General features: G+C 36.1%; 1 long non-coding RNA gene across 1 annotated transcript in view; it reads left to right on the top strand.

Moving 5' to 3' along the window:
- The window catches only part of LOC122685590, a 402,095-nt gene that overhangs the window by 240,893 nt on the left and 145,989 nt on the right, over nt 1–15,213 (top strand). The window contains exon 3 of the long non-coding RNA XR_006338454.1: nt 687–753. This is a non-coding gene — a long non-coding RNA (uncharacterized LOC122685590). The remainder of the gene's footprint in view (nt 1–686; nt 754–15,213) is intronic.

The following is a 15,213-nucleotide window of genomic DNA, read 5'->3' as shown; positions in this document are numbered from 1 at the left end:
AAATTGAAGAAAAATAGAAAATTAGGAAAATGTCATCATTTTTTGACTTAGAAATAATTATTCCACTAGTGATTAGATATGTTTAGCTGAGTAACCTCCAAATAATGTGATGGATAAAAATTCATACTCATGAGGAAAAGAGAATGCTTTATTTGATTTAACAGAAATGTATAATTATGTGTAGATTTTAGATATAGTTGACCAAGGTAATGTGCTGAGAAACTAATCACTACATGACAGAAGGAAATTTAAAATGTCTACAAACAATTATTTCCAAGTTATTCTCCACTCATTCCAAATACTGTAATACATACAATTTGCAAGGTTTTTAGTTAAAATACATTGTCACAGAAGTTTTTTTCCTAGTCTCCTCATTGAGGACTCCTAGAGGCAGACTTGTGATATATTTAAATCTTACCTAATTGGGAGACATAGTTTCTTAAATAAAAATTTTAAAATACGCCTAGCCCTTTAAGCTCTTTTTATACTTCCACTGGTTAACCAAATGTTTTCTCTCACCGGTAGGCTCAGGGTTTATTATTTAGTAGTAAGCATGAGTCCTCGTGCCTTTTCAGTGGTATAAATGGACGGTTAAGGAACACAGGAATAAGCAGCTTTATTAGATATTTCTAGAAGCTTATTATCCTATGCAGGTGTGAGTTACATGCCCTACATTCCTTTTTTAGGTGGCTGCAAGATTTCTAGCACTATCAAAAATATCTTACATTGAAACGGTGGCTTCAATCTTAGAAGGTAAGTTCCCAGTGAGGGAAGATGATGAAGATTGTGTGTTTGTGCTGGGGTTAGGTATCACGGAGACTCAAAGAGAACTCAGATTATCTATTTTATCTTCTTTGTTGTTTTCTATATTTTCTTGAATTTCTACATATTTGATTTAAACCAAAATTAAATGGCTTTTCTGGTTATTGACAGTTACAGAAATTAACTTAAAAATCTGTTTCGTGTATTATGTTTTTACTGTGGAAATATTCAAAATATTCAATGACATTTACTAAAAAGGAGTATATTTTTGTACATTATCATTTATCGAAGAATCTTCCTTAGGTTTTTGACAGCGAAAAACTCTAGCCCATTGAATTGTGGAAATCTTTTTTTTTTTTCTTCTACTCTTTGCTTGTATTATTATTATTTTTAAACCTATAACATACTGGCAATGTCTGTCACCTCTAACAGATAGCTAACAAAGTTAAAAAAAAAATATTTCCAATCTGCTTCTGGCCTCTAGCTTCAATTTCTATTCTGTTTCCATGGAAATGGAAACCAAATAAATAAAATAATAAAATAGAAAGACATTCTTGTGAATTTTTTAAGCTTGTGATGTTTTTCAATAGAAGTTAGTGATGATTTTCAAGTTAAGATTAAAATTTTTATTGATATTTTTATTGAAGTGTAATTGACTTACAATGTTGTGTTAGTTTCTGCTATGTAGTGAAGTGGTTCAGTTATACACACATACACACACACATGCACACACACACACACATATATATACACACACACATTGCTTTTATATTCTTGTCCATTATGGTTTATCATAGGATATTGAATATAATTCTCTGCACTGTACAATAGGACCTTGTTGTTTACCCATTCTATGCATAAAAGCTTACAGCCGCTAACCCCACCTCTCATCCCCATTCACCCCTCCCCAAAACCCTTCCCTTGTGGTAACCACCCGTCTGTTCTCTATGTGTGTGATTCTGCTTCTGTTTCCTAGTTTGATTCATTTGTACTATGCTTTACGTCCCACATGTAAGTGATGTCCTGTGGCATCTGTCTTTCTCTGACTTACTTCGTTTACGATGATAATCTCTAGGTCCATCCATGTTGCTGGCATTATTTTGTTCTTTTTATGGCTGAGTAATATTACACTGTATATATACCACATCTTTAATCCACTCCTCTGTGGATGGACATTTAGGATGTTCTCACGTCTTGGCTATTGTGAATAGTGCTGCTATGAACACAGTGGGGCATGTTTCTTTTATAATTAATAGTTTTATCTGACTAGATGCTCAGAAGTGACTTGCTGGATCAAATGATAATTCTATTTTTAGATTTCTGAGGACCTTCCATACTGTTTTCCACAGTGGCTGCACCAACTTACACTCCCAGGAACAGTACAGGAGGATTCCCTTTTCTCCATACCCTCTCCAGCATTTGTTATCTGTAGACTTTTTAATGATGGCCATTCTGACTGGGGTGAGGTGGTACCTCATTGTACTTTTGACCTGTATTTCTCTAACCGTTAGCAGTGTTGAGCATCTTTTCATGTGCCTATTGGCCATCTGTAGTTCTTCTTTGGAAAAATGTCTATTTTGGTCTTCTGCTAGTTTTTCAATTGCGTTATTTGGGTTTTGTTTTTGTTGTTGTTGTTGTTAAGTTGCATGAACTGCTTATATATTTTGGAAATATATAACTTCTAAGCCCTATACAATTTTAAGCCCTTGTCAGTCTCATTGTTTGTAAATATTTTCTCCCATTCTGTAGGTTTTGTTTTCATTTTGTTTATGGTTTTCTTTGCTGTGCAAAAGTTTGTGAGTTTGATTAGGTCCCATTTATTTATTTCTGTTTTTATTTCTCTTGCCTTGGGAAACTAACAAAAGAAAACATTGGTACAATTTATGTCAAAGAATGTTTTGCCTGTGAAGAGAAGTCACGTATTTTGTAGTTATTTCTTGAAACTATTTTCATTCCAGAAACCAATTACTTAGGTGGGAATATGTAGCATTCTTAGGGAAAAAAACGGTTGCTGGCCTTGATGTGACTTGGTCCATAGTCTGTGTTAGCCTAATGGTAACTAGAACAACCTGATAGATCAAGCAGTGTCCTACTGGTTCCCAATGGGGCCCTTGCCTCGGGAAAAAGACATCACTTGTCTTGCTTTGGATTGGTAGGAGATGGAGTGATGTTTCTCGAGCCAGTGGAGCTGTTGGGGAGTACAAGAAGAAGAACTGATCTCAAAATCAAAATGGCCTGAAGTAGGAAGTGACACCTTAAGCATTTCATTAACAATTTGGAAGCAGCTTGGTCTCTAGAGCTGCTTAGGTTATTGCCTCATTATTTAGGGTATCTTTGTCCTCTGCCACTATGCTTTCATCACATCTAAGCTCCAGAAGAGGAATTTAATATTAAACTCATGCTTTTTTTTTTTTAAACTACTGAGAATTAGTCACTTCATTTTGTTTCCTTTATGTTATGCTTTATCAAGCATTTTGTATTCTTCTAAAATAACATCTTTGCAAGTAGACAGAGATACTTTAAAATCAGTTCTAGATTATTTTGAACCATACGATTGCCTCACAAAAACCTGTGATGGGAGTCACAGTCTGATATGGGATCTTAGCTGTATTTGTAAGATGATGGTGTAGTTTTCATTTTGTCTTCTCCCCTAAGAGAAAAACACCCACTTTTTACATTTTCACAGAACAGAGCTATAATGTGTTTCATTATTTGCATGGTTAATTTCAAGTATTCTCTAAACAGATACATTTTGTTGGTTTTATATTTATTACAGCCATATATTTATTATACACACCCACCCCACTATTCCCCCTATATATACATTTCTCTAAAACAGGTTCTCAAGAGAACCAGGAATACATTCTATCATAGATATATATTCTACCCTGGCTCCCATGATCTGAACAACGTTGAAGAAACCTGTGCATTTTGTATTGCAAAATTCATGCCTAAATTCAATTCATGTTTTTTGCAATATACTTTTATTTTACATGTTCTGAGATTTCCTGGCACTTAGAGAACTCACGACGGCACAGAGAAATTCATGAGTGACAGCAGAGGTTGAAAGCACGAGATGTGAACTTCTCAAAATCAGATTCTAACTCACTTCTTTGCAGAATTATTATTAAACTTCTCTAGGCATCATTTTGCTAATCTGTTAAAGAGGAACGCAGTCTACTTGATGGGATCAATGTGAAGGTTAAATATATCTGGCATATAATTCCTGTGAAAATATGTCTTATAATTATGTATATTAGACAAATGGGATAGTGAAAATGAAATATAAATGGAGTCACCATTTAAGTATTGTCCATTTTAGAGAGTAAAAAGGTGTAAAAAAAGAGTAAAAAATAACATGTAATTTTTAAAATATATACTGACGGGAAAATGCATATACTATTTAAATATACCTATGAAATACTTCAATTCAAAAATTATTTTCAAAATAGTATTATTAAAAATGAAAAGAATGTATAATCGTATACATTAGACTGTAAAATCTGTATTGATTTAGCAATAACAAATAAAAAACAGTAATTTTTGACACATTTTCACATACTTTGATCAGCCCGGTGTTCTAGTTCTGTCTGTGGCAGGGTCTCTGCAGCCAATTCACTGCTTGGCCTGAGAACCACTGGCCAATTCAATGAACACAGCCCAAGACCAGAAGGAATTCACTGTCTCTTATAACTTGGTTTCTAGTGCACTTCGTTTTATCACCAAGTACCATGTATGGCATTCTTAAAAGTTACTTATAAAAGGACAGTTAGTTACTTTGTGACTAGAAGGATTTGGGAAAAGAGCCAGGGTCTGTTGCTAGTTATCTTTCAAACTTAATTGCATGTGTCTCATACCTGCTAGCTGAGACCATTTGGAAATTCAAAGCAAATACTCAAATGCAACTCTTAGTTATATTACTTTGTCAAGAAATGAACAATTTGGACAAATGCTAAACTTATCAAAACATTCAGTTCAGTTCAGTTCAGTCACTCAGTTGTGTCCTACCCTTTGCGACCCCATGAACTGCAGCATGCCAGGCCTCCCTGTCCATCACCACCTCCCGGAGTTTACTCAAACTCATGCCCATCGAGTCGGTGGTGCCATCCAGCCATCTCATCCTCTGTCATCCCCTTCTCCTCCTACCCTCAATCTTTCCCAGCATCAGGGTCTTTTCCAATGAGTCAACTCTTCACATGAGGTGGCCAAAGGATTGGGGTTTCAGCTTCAACATCAGTCCTTCCAATGAACACCCAGGGCTGATCTCCTTTAGGATGGACTAGTTGGATCTCCTTGCAGTCCAAGGGACTCTCAAGAGTCTTCTCCAACACCACAGTTCAAAAGCATCAATTTTTCAGCACTCAGCTTTCTTTCTAGTCCAACTCTCACATCCATACATGACCACTGGAAAAACCACAGCCTTGACCAGACGGACCTTTGTTGGCAAAGTAATGACTCTGCTTTTTAATATGCTGTCTAGGTTGGTCATAACTTTCCTTCCAAGGAGTAAGCGTCTTTTAATTTCATGGCTGCAGTCACCATCTGCAGTGATTTTGGAGCCCCAAAAAATAAAGTCTGACACTGTTTCCTCTGTTTCCCCATCTATTTGCCATGAAGTGATGGGACCAGATGCCATGATCTTAGTTTTCTGAATGTTGAGCTTTAAGCCAACTTTTTCACTCTCCTCCTTCACTTTCATCAAGAGGCTTTTTAGTTCCTCTTCACTCTCTGCCATAGGGTGGTATCATCTGCATATCTGAGGTTATTGATATTTCTCCCGGCAATCTTAATTCCAGCTTGTGCTTCTTCCAGTCCAGCGTTTGTCATGATGTATTCTGCATTAGGAGAACAGTTTTAATTCAGTCTGCCCCAAGAAAATCCAGTAGTCACCTAAAATATTACACTGAAAATTTGTCAATAACTGTTTGAAATGTGGGACTTTACTTAGGCATAAATTATTGCAGAATTAAAAATATGGGGAGTTTTTTAAGCAAATTATTATCAAGTCAAATTGAATCTTAAGTTTCTCAGGTGGGCTGATAGGCAATAATTCTAGTTTTCTTTTCCCCCTTTCAGTTTATTATTTACAAATGCCACACATGTCCTATAGAAAGACAATTGTAAAAACAAGTATAGAACATTGAAATACATATTTTTTTTCCCAATAGAAAGAACATTCTGATAAGTTGGTAACAATTCAAGAAGTGGTGTTTAGATGTTGGGTAGAATAATTAACCTAATCTAGGAAGACACTATAGGCATTTTGATATTATTCTACTCTTAGAGTGCTGCTGTCCATAAGCTTGTCAAAGTCTTCAGGAACACACATGCAAGAGAATTTCTATAAGATTTACTAAGTAATGGATTACTAAGTTTAGGATCTGAGCATTTCAAATCTGCTACATCATTTTTAAAGTAATAGATAATTGTTCATAAAATTTGATTGCTTCATATCTAATTAATAGATAATACTATCAGACTTCTTTATTCTTGCTAATCTGGCAGGATGAAAATATAAATTATTGTGGTTTTCATTTGTATTTCATAATAACTAATGAGGGTAAACACACGCTTATTCCTACTGGCCACTCTTATTCCAGTCCATCCTAAAGGAAATCAGTCCTAAATATTCATTGGAAGGACTGATGCTGAAGCTGAAACTCCACTATTTTGACCACCTGATGCTAAGAACTGACTCATTTGAAAAGACCCTGATGCTGGGAAAGATTAAAGGCAGGAGGAGAAGGGGATGACAGAGGGTGAGATTGTTAGATGGCATCACTGACTCAATGGACATGAGTTTGAGTAAACTCCAGGAGCTGGTGATGGACAGGGAGGCCTGGCATGCTGCAGTCCATGGGGTCTCAAAGAGTCGGACACAACTGAGCAACTGAACTGAACTCCTATTTCCATTAAATTGCTTCTTTTCTTTGTTTTTCCTTAGAGGAATACTTTATACTTTCTAAATGACAATCCATTGTCAACAGTATGGCAACAGCGAATATCTTTTTCCAATTATGTTCCAAATATGACTTGTCAGGTTCCGAGTGTGACTCTTCAATCCATTGAGAAAAGAAATATGAACAGTAGTTATAGTCTTATGCTCAATGTACTAAAATGTATTTTTCTTTTATACTTTCTACATTATATGTTTTGCTTAAGACATTCTTTCCTCAGCCTACTAATTAATCAACTAATTTTAAAAACAAAAGAGCCTGCTGTGTTCTAATTCCCCATTTTCTTTTTACATATTTAATTGATTTGTTTGACTAGTGCAAATATGCCCCATATTGAGAATGGGATGTTCCTTCTACCTGCTTATGATACGGACACATCACAAATTATCAGGATTCTTGGGGGAAGTTAGTTCTTGCTAACTATTGTCAGGAAAGGTTACTTAAAATCATATACTTAAATTTAAGCCAAATGTTTTTGGTTTAAAAAAAAAAAAAAAAGAATCCTTTCCTTCCCTGAAGCTATGAAGATAATTTTCAATATTTTGTTTTAACAGTTTTTATGTTGTCTTTGACACCAAATCTTTAACTTTATGAAATTGATTCTGTATGACGTGAGGTAGGGATTCATATATATTTCCTCATGGAGAAAAATCCATTTCTGTTTTACTTGAAATAATAATTCTGTCACATCAGATTGACTATGCTTTTACTTAATTCTAAATAAAGCACTTCAATGGTTCACATTTATTTTGACTATTTTTCAAGCCTCTTTCAAATCAATATATTGGAATATATTTCACATCATACTATACATAAATTTTGTCTTTTCTTTTAACGTATCTTCTAAACATTTTCCCACATTTCTATCCAATCCTTCTAAACATTACTTTAATGAAGTCATGAATCTTCTAAGGAAAGAATGTTTGTTGCCAAATTTAAATATTGAAGCCATAACCCCCATTGTGGCTGTATTTGGAGATGGGGACTCTAAGGAAGTACTCAGTGTTAAATGAGATTGCAAATGATGATTCTGACTTTATCAGCCTAGTGTTTTCATGAGAAGTGGCACCAGAGAGTTTGTTTCTCTCTCTTTTTTTTAAAGGTACAATCTTTTTTCTTTTTTCTTCAGTTAATTAGTTTTAATTGGAGGATAATTACATTTCAATAATGTGATGGTCTTTACCATACATCAACATTAATTGGCCACAGGTATACAAGTGTCTTACCCATCTTGACCCCCCCTCCCTCTTCCCTCCTCACCCTTTCCCTCTGGGTTGTCCCAGAGCACTGGCTTTGGGTGCACTGCTTCTTGCAGGGAACTTACACTGGTCTTCTATTTTCCATATGGTAATGTACATGCTTCAGTGCTATTCTCTCAAATCATCCCACCCTCGACTCCTCCCACTGAATCCAAAAGTCTGTTCTTTATGTCTCCTTTGCAGCCCTGCATGTAAGCTCGCCGGTACCATCTTTCTAAATTCCACATGTATGTATTAATATACAGTATTTGTCTTTCTCTTTCTGACTCACTTAATTCTGTATGATAGGTTCCAGGTTCAGCTATCTCATTAGAACAGATTCAAATGAATTCCTTTTTATAGCTGAGTAATATTCCATGGTGTATATATATCACAGCTTCCTTTTCCATTCGTCTATCAATAGACATCTAGGTTGCTTCCATGTCCTAACTATTGTAAATAATGCTACAATGAACATTGGGGTACATGTGTCTCTTTAAATTCTGATTTTCTCTATGTATGCCCAGTAGACAGATTGCTAAGTGGTATGGCAGTTCTAGGCCAAGTTTTTTAAGGAATCTCTACACTGTTCTCCATAGTGGCTGCACCAGTCTGCATTTCCAGCAACGGTGTAAAAGTGTTCCCTTTTCTCCATACCCTCTCCAGCATTTGTTGTTTGAAGACTTTTTAATGATGACCTTTCTGACAGATGTGAGATGATACCTCGTTGTAGTTTTGATTTTCACTTCTCTAATAGTGAGTTAAGTTGAGCATCTTGTCATGTGTTTATCAGCCATTTGTACATCTTCTTTGGAGAAATGTCTGTCTAGGTCTTTTGCCCACCTTTTGATTAGGTTGTTTGTTTTCCTGGTACTGAGTGTCATGAACACTCTCTCTCTCTGCCACAAGGGGACACAATTAGAACACAATTCAGTACAATACAGTCTCTCAGCAATGTCCGAATCTTCGTGAGCCCATGGACCACAGCACGCAAGGCCTCCCTGTCCATCATCAATTCCCAGAAACTACTCAAACTCATCTCCATTGAGTCAGTAATGCCAACCAAACATCTCATCCTCTGTCATCCTCTATTTCTTCTGCCTTCAATCTTTCCCAGATTCAGGGTCTTTTCAAATAGGTCAGCACTTCGCATCAGGTGGCCAAATTATTGGAGTTTCAGCTTCAACATCAGTCCTTCCAAGAACACTCAGGACTGATTTCTTTTAAGATGGACTGATTGGATCTCCTTGCAGTCCAAGGGGCTCTCAAGAGTCTTCTCCAACACCACAGTTCAAAAGCATAAATTCTTCAGCGCTCAGCATTCTTTATAGTCCAACTCTCACATCCATACATGACTACTGGAAAAACCATAGTCTTGATTAGACGGACTTTGTTGGTAAAGTAATGACTCTGCTTTTTAACATGCTGTCTAGGTTGGTCATAAGTTTCCTTCCAAGGAGTAAACATCTTTTAATTTCATAGCTGTGGTCACCATCTGCAGTGATTTTGGAGCCCAGAAAAGTAAAGTCTCTCACTGTTTCCATTGTATCCCTATCTATTTGCCATGAAGTGATGGGACCAGATGCCATGATTTTAGTTTTCTGAATGTTGAGCTTTAAGCCAACTTTTTCAGTCTCCTCTTTCACTTTCATCAAGAGGCTCTTTAGTTCTTCACTTTCAGCCATAAAGGAGGTGTCATCTGCATATCTGAGGTTATTGATATTTCTCCCAGCAATCTTGATTTCAGCTTGTGCTTCATCCAGTCCAGTGTTTCTCATGATGTATTCTGCATGTAAGTTAAATAAACAGGGTGACAGTGCTTATTTAACTTATTTACCTTATCTGGAACCAGTCTGTTGTTCCATGTCCAGTTCTAAATGTTGCTTCCTGACCTGCATACAGGTTTCTCAAGAGGCAGGTCAGGTGGTCTGGTATTCCCATCTCTTGAAGAATTTTCCACAGTTTATTGTGATCCACACAGTCGAAGGCTTTGGCGTAGTCAATAAAGCAGAAATAGATGTTTTTCTAGAACTCTCTTGCTTTTTTGATAATCCAGCAGATGTTGGCAATTTGATCTCTGTTCCTCTACCTTTTCTAAGACCAGCTTGAACATCTGAGATTCACAGTTCATGTATTGCTGAAGCTTGGCTTGCAGAATTTTGAGCATTACTTTGCTAGCATGTGAGATGAGTGCAATTTTGCAGTAGTTTGAGCATTCTTTTACACTGCCTTTCTTTGGGATTGGAATGAAAACTGACCTTTTCCAGTCATGTGGCCACTGCTGAGTTTTCCAAATTTGCTGGCATATTGAGTGGAGCACTTTCACAGCATCATCTTTCAGGATTTGAAATAGCTCAACTGAAATTCCATCACCTCCACTAGCTTTATCCGTAGTGATGCTTCCTAAGGCCCACTTGACTTCACATTCCAGGATGTCTGGCTCTAGGTGAGTGATCACACCATTATTATTATCTGGGTTGTGAAGATCTATTTTGTACAGTTCTTCTGTGTATTCTTGCCACCTCTTCTTAATATCTTCTGCTTCTGTTAGGTCCCTACCATTTCTGTCCTTTATTGAGCCCATCTTTACATGAAATTTTCCCTTGGTATCTCTGATTTTCTTGAAGAGATCTCTAGTCTTTCCTATTCTATTATTTTCCTCTATTTCTTTTCATTGATTGCTGAGGAAGTCTTTCTTATCTCTCCTTGCTATTCTTTGGAACTCTGCATTCAAATGGGAATATCTTTCCTTTTCTCCTTTGTTTTTCACTTCTCTTCTTCTCACAGCTATTTGTAAGGCCTACTTAGAGAGCCATTTTTCTGTTTTGCATTTCTTTTCCATGGGGATGGTCTTGATCCCTGTCTCCTGTACAATGTCATGAACCTCCTTCCATAGTTCATCTAGCACTCTGTCTATCAGATCTAGTCCCCTAAATCTATTTCTTACTTCCACTGTATAATCATAAGGGATTTGATTTAGATCATACCTGAATGGTCTAGTGGTTTTCCCCACTTTCTTCAATTTCAGTCTGAATTTGGCAATAAGGAGTTCATGATCTGAGCCACAGTCTGATCCCGGTCTTGTTTTTGCTGGCTGTATAGAGCTTTTCCAGCATTAACTGCAAAGAATATGATCTCTCTGATTTTGGTGTTGGCCATCCAGTGATGTCCACAGGAGTCTTCTCTTGTGTTGTTGCAAGAGGGTGCTTGCTCTGACCAGTGCGTTCTCATGTTAAAACTTTATTAGCCTTTGCCCTGCCTCATTCTGTACTCCAAGGCTAAATTTGCCTGTTACTCCAATTTTGCCTGTGACTTCCTACTTTTGCATTTCAGTCCTCTGTAATGAAAGGGACATCTTTTTGGGTGTTAGTCTAGAAAGTCTTGTAGGTCTTCATGGAACCGCTCAACTTCAGCTTCTTCAGTGTTACTGGTCGGGGCATAGAGAAACACAGCCAGTGAGAACACAGCCAATCACAAGCACTGAAGACAGTTATCAGGACCCAAATTAGCTGACACCTTGATCTCGGATGTCTCAACCTCCAAAGCTGTGGGAAATTGCTTTTCTGCTGTTTAAGCCTCACAGTCTGTGACATTCTGTTATGGCAGCCCGAGGAGACTAAGCCACTATGTTTTAGGATTATTTTTAGTGTTATTAAGCATTTTGATACAATAGATAATGCTACATTGACTGTGCCACAGTAAGGACACATTAAGACCTTTGAGTTTAGTTTATATGATAAATTCTCAGGAATACATGAAGACAAAGGGTTTAGAGTATTCATACCTTTTAAAAATATTTTGCCAAAGAATATTTTTTTCTCAATGGATTATATTATCATGAATAATATGTCAGTAACACTAAAATATATGAATTACACATTAAATTCAGAGCCTTTGTCATAACTATTTTAATATGATGATGAGATTAGTTATGATTGTACTTACTGCTTTAATTTTCAATTTACCACCTATATTCTTAATGTTCAGGTTCTCCTTAATGCACAGAGTCTAATTCTTTGGCTATTAGCAAAAGATCTCTGTTTTGATTCACAGAGCTAATCCTGTATATATACACTTTTGTCAGTCATAGGACATGTGTATAATTTGTTTGCAGACAAATATATATTCTTACAGTACAAAAATAAATTCAAGGAAACAAGTTTACCCAATAACTTAAGTGTTATTATCACAGAATAGATAAATAAATAAATAAAACAAGCATGGAAGGTAAGGGCTGTATTTTAAGGCACATATACACATAAAGAAAAATACTCATAGATACAATATGAAAATCTTAAAAATCACATACACATATATACCTTTATTTGCATACATATAAATTAACCATTAAACTAAAAATGTATAGAAAGCAGTGACTTTAGTCTTATTTTAGAGGAAAAACTTGTGCTAAACACCTTACATACAACCACACAATAACTGAACCTAAACTCCTGTTGGTTACTTTTAATAGACATTTGGTCTCTTTTCATTATTTAAGAGACGAGATGTTTTCTGAAAAGTGGCATTAAAGCTTTCAATCTGTAGGTTTCAGAAACAGGCCAGCATGAATCGCCAAGAGCCAATTACTACAAAGCAATGGTATTCGCATTTCTTTAAAATTTCCCCTAACCTTATTTCTCCTGTGAGCAAAATAGCTGCCACTATTTGCACAGACTTGGTGGCCGTGATCACCCCGGCTGTCAGAGAGTCCCTGTGTTTCTCGCTGATTTCAAGCTCTATTGAGCAGGGCTGCTGGGGCAGGACCAGTGTGCGACATGGGTAGCAGTCCTGGCATGACTTGGGGATAATCTTATAGAAACTTGTGGATGTTGTTAATTAAGCATCCCCCCCCCACCCTCTTCCCTTTTGTTTAGTTTGCGTTTCTATAATAAACTAATTTTGCCACAGTACAATTCATTCTATAAGGTCAATGGCCAGAAGATAGTATAAAAATAAGGCAGAATGTTATTCCACAAATAGAAAAAATTAACTAACAGAAATCATGCACCGCTAAACTTGTCTAAGAGACACCTAAGGTATTTTTCCAAACAATTTTCACAATCTCCCTTAGAGGCCTCTCTTTCATGTGCCCACTCTTCCACTAAAGAAAGGCAATCTAAATGTAATCCTCTGCTTCTTCACGGGGAATCCTTTCTAGTTTGCTGTAATCATCTGTTCTGTGATCCCTACCTCCACTGGCAAAGTCTTTATGAGTTTACCAATGACCTCCTAGGGATTCAATTCAAATGAAAACATTTCAATCCTTTTTTACTTTTTTTTTTTTTTTTTTCAAAAATGTGTATTTTAACTGTTATTTCTGAATTAGCCTATTATCAGGGTTTTGATCATTTTCTTTTAACTGTGACTTTCCGTTTCTAGAGTTTGTGTGTTTCTCTCTCCTCATCCACTTAGTAAATTAAGCTTTTCCTAGGTTTTCTCCTTGTTGCTTTCTCTTCTTAGCCTTTATTTTATCTGCCTAGCAATCACATTCCCTCCTTATGGCTTTATCTACCACCTTGATGCTGATAACTAATACATGCATACTCCTCCTATATTGTTTTCCTAGGAGTCTAAGCTGTATTTATACTTGCTATTTAACCTCTCACCTAAATACTAACAGAATCTCAAATTCAATCTGTTTTAGAAATCTGTTTGGTAGTATACACTAAACCTAAACAAACACGCATGCTCTGGCCCAGAATTCTATAACCTAGTCTGTATACTCCACGGAAATATATGCAAATGAACACTATAAGACATGTACAGGACTGTTCATAGTATCATTATTTATAATAGCCATAGGTTTATTAAGTAACCTACATTATAAAATTTCTAAAGAGTGCAATATTGTACAGCATTGTGAACGAATAAAATGTCAGAAGTCTGATACTGTTTCTCTTTGAGGAGGAGTATAAGTAGCTGGGAGAAGCTACAAGTGGCTTTCTGTGGGACTGACAATGTTCAGAGTTCTCTGTATTGACCTGTATTCTGGTTATATGTATGACTTCTTGGTGAAAATTGATAAAGCTGTAGAGCTACAAAGTGTGTCCTTTTTAACTGAAGTGGTGTTTCAGTTGTAAAGTGATAAAGTTATACATCCATATATATCCATTTTTTCAGATTCTTTTCCATTATTGTTACACAATTTTGAGTACAATTCCTTGTGCTGTACTGTATGTCCTTATTTATTTGTATACAATATTGTGGATACATTAACCTGAACTCTTCACTCACTCACTGTCCCATTGGTAACCATGAGTTTGTTTGTTGTATTTATGGATCTGTTTCTGCTTTGTATATAGGTTCACTTGTATCTCTTTTTTTCAGATTCCACATTGAAGAGATATTACATGATATTTGTCTTTCTTGATTTACTTCATTTAGGATGATAATGTCTAGGCCCACCCATGTTGCTTCAAATGGCATTATTTGATTCTTTTTTATCGCTGAGTATCACTTCATTGTGTATATATATATATACCACATCTTCCTTATCCCTTCATCTGCTGATAGATGTTCAGGTTGCTTCCATGCCTTGGCTATTGTAAATAGTGCTACAGTGAACACTGGGTTGCCTGTATCTTTTCAAGTTAAGATATTCTCTGTATATATGCCCAAGAGTGGGATTGCTGGCTCGTATGCCCAAGAGTGGGATTGCTGGCTCGTATGCCCAAGAGTGAGATTGCTGGCTCGTATGCCCAAGAGTGGGATTGCTGGGTCATATGTTAGTTCTATTGTGCACACTTCTATGTATCATTTATCCTTCATAAAATATTCAATAAGATCACTTTACAAGTGATAAAATTCTCTCTCACACTATCACAAGAATAACTTTTAAAATATATCTAATCATGACACAGGCCTACATAAAATCCTTCAAAGTTTTCTATGGACTTCAGAAAGTCCATAGCTGTAGTATAATAAAGTGTCTGGTCTTTGTCCCTGGTTCTTGGGAGGCAACTTCTATACCCTTAAAACTTCCACTATCTGAGCATGAAATGAAAGATAGCTTATGGTCAAGCTTCTGCCTATATCTAGTCTCATCTTTAACCATGTTCTGGCCAAACAAAACTGCTTTTCTTAGGTCTCTTCATTTAAAAAAAATTTCCTTAAATTATTTTTTCAGATTCATTTTAATGTTTGTATTTAAAAACTCAAATATTACTTGATTCTTGAGGCAGTGAAACAATTTATCCTTTGTATTTCTATACTATTCTTTGTGTACTTCTTTTGTAGCATGTAGGTAATGATTACTA

The sequence above is a fragment of the Cervus elaphus genome, chromosome 28 (assembly GCF_910594005.1).
Source record: "Cervus elaphus chromosome 28, mCerEla1.1, whole genome shotgun sequence".
NCBI lineage: Eukaryota > Metazoa > Chordata > Mammalia > Artiodactyla > Cervidae > Cervus > Cervus elaphus.
Note: the sequence above shows the minus strand (reverse complement) of the source record. Positions and strands in the feature narration are given on the sequence as shown.